The sequence below is a fragment of the Panthera tigris genome, chromosome D4, assembly GCF_018350195.1.
Source record: "Panthera tigris isolate Pti1 chromosome D4, P.tigris_Pti1_mat1.1, whole genome shotgun sequence".
Taxonomy (NCBI): Eukaryota; Metazoa; Chordata; class Mammalia; order Carnivora; family Felidae; genus Panthera; species Panthera tigris.
Window position 1 is genome coordinate 19,782,189 of NC_056672.1, and position 2,688 is coordinate 19,784,876.

Genomic DNA, 2,688 nt, shown 5'->3' on the forward strand with positions numbered 1-2,688 from the left:
GAAGTCCAGGCATGTCATGGCTGGATCTCTGCTCTGCTGGAGTCTCACCCAGTTGATGTCAAGGTGTTGGCTGGGGTTCGGTGCTCACCTGGGGTCCCACGTCCTCTTCCAAACTCACTAGTCATTGGAAGAACTCGTTTCCTTATGGTTGTAGGACTGAGGACACCTAACCTGGCTGCCTATCAGCTGGGGAACTCTCAGCTCCTATAGGTCACCCACTTTTCCTGCCTCGTGGCCCTCTCTATCTCTAACGCCAAAAATAGAGACTCTTCCCTCAAGTCATATCTTCCTCTCATGTTGGTTCTGACTCCATGACTTCTGGATTCAGGGTTAAAGGACTTAATTGATTTGATCAGGCTCACTAGGGTGATTTCCTTCTTTGTTTTTGTTTTTATTTATTTATTTTGAGAGAGACAGAGGCAGTGCGATTGGGGGAGGGGCAGAGAGAGAGAGAGGGAGAGAGCACACGCGAGAGAGAGAGTGAATACCAAGCAAGATCTGCACCATCAGCTCAGAGCCCGATGTTGGCTCAAATCCATGAAATTGTGAGATCATGATCTGAGCTGAAACCTAGAGCCAGGACTTCACTGACTGAGCCGCCCAGGCGCCCCAGATGATTTCCATATCTTAAGGTATAGATTAACCGATTTGGGGCCTTAATTACATCTGCAAAATTGCTGCAGAGAGGCACTTCGGATAATTGGAAGAAGGTGTGTATTCAGGGAGCTGGAAAACGTGGGGGCCATTGTAGAATTCTGCCTACCGCACTTACCAACAGGCGGAAGTGAAAGCTTTGCCTATTGGCCTGTGCCTGACTTACGTATGTCTTCCCCTATGTCATGAGTTGCGATGACAGAGTTGGTCACAAACCTGCATCCGATATTAGAAGTGCTGCTCCCCGAAGAGGGAGGGAAGACACAACTTTGACTATACCTCTTGATGTAGGTGATGCCTCATGGTGTTGGGGAGATTTTCACCGGATCAGTCGCCCACTTGAGAAGCAACCTTAGTACGGTGACAAACAGCAAGCATTAATGGCTCTTCTTAACGACACCATGAACGTCTGGGATAAGGACTAGCAAACTAGAGCCAGCCACCTGTTGTTTGTAAATTAAATATTGGACCACAGCCACGCCATTCATTTATGAAATTTCTCTGGCTACTTTTGCATTACCATGACAACTGAATGGTTGTGAGAGAGACCATATGTTCCACAAAGCCAAAAATACTCTCTGGCCCTTTACCTTGCTGACCCCTGGTCTGAGACCATTCCCGTAATTTTCTGAGGATAAGAATCACCTGGATCATTTGTTAAAAGCACGGTTTCTTGGTATTTGAGGAGTCAGAATCTCCAGGGCAGGGAGTTCAGGAAACTGTAGTGGATAAGCTTCCCAGGTGATTCTCATCACCAGAGAAATACTGGTCTCAGGTGCACTTTGTTGCCTGGTTAAGGGAGGAGCTTTTAAAAGAGGTAGTGTAGGGGCATCTGAGTGGTCTAGTTGGTTGAACCTCTGACTTTGGCTCGCGTTGTGGTCTTGAGGTTCGTGGGTTTAAGGCCACAGCGGGCTTTGTGCTGGCGGTGTGGAGCCTGCTTGGGATTCTCTCCTTCTCTCCCACGTGCTCACGCTCTGTCAGAAGAAGTAAATAAACTTAAAAAAACCCCAAAGAGGCGGCGTTGCCCTCAAGAGCACAGACATCCGGTTTCCGTTGTCTAGGACCGTGGCTCTGCCTCTCACCTAACCTGCCGTTTCAGGTAAGTTACTTTAAATTCTCAGTTTCTTAGGCTGGGAAAGAAAATAATCGTGGCTCATTGTATATGTGCACGGTGCCTAATACAATGCTCAGTAGTGGTCAGGAGCAGCACTGTGTGCATACCAGATCACCCCACCGTGGAAACAGTTCGTAATTAAAGTGGGCCCAGCAGTAGTCCATGGTGCACGGACATCTGCCTCAAAAAGAAAAACTCCCTTAAAGGAATCTTCCGTGGCTTTATGGAAGCATGAGGCCCTTTAGAAAATTCACAGTGCCCTGCGTATCCCTGAATATTGCAAGAGGTCATAGTTGATTATTTTAGGATATAACTGAGTTTACAAAAAAAAAGAGACTTCTGATACTTGGCAGGAAACTTGAGTTTCCACCCCCCCCCCCCAGTTTTGAAGTTAATGCTTTCAAAAATCATTGCCTGATTGGGGCGCCTGGGTGGCTCAGTCAGTTGAGCGTCCGACTTCGGCTCAGGTCACGATCTCACGGTCTGTGAGTCCGTGAGTTCGAGCCCCGCGTCGGGCTCTGGGCTGATGGCTCGGAGCCTGGAGCCTGCTTCCGATTCTGTGTCTCCCTCTCTCTCTGCCCCTCCCCTGTTCATGCTCTGTCTCTCTCTGTCTCAAAAATAAATGTTAAAAAAAAAAAAAAATCATTGCCTGATGAGATCATGCAAATTCAGCCTTCTGTATAGCTGTTGAAGGAAAGTTTTTAGATAAATTGCTATGTCTTTGCCACATAAATTCTTGCAAGATACAAGCCTCCAGTCATACTTCAGGTTGCTGGGAAGTTTCATATTTGACTAAAAAGGGGAGAAAAATCAATCTTGAATCTTTTAGTCCAGCGACCAAGGAATCTCTCCATTGATTTTGTTCAGTTATCCAGGTGGTGTGCAATTTACCCTGATTTTTTTCTGATTTAAAGTTTATT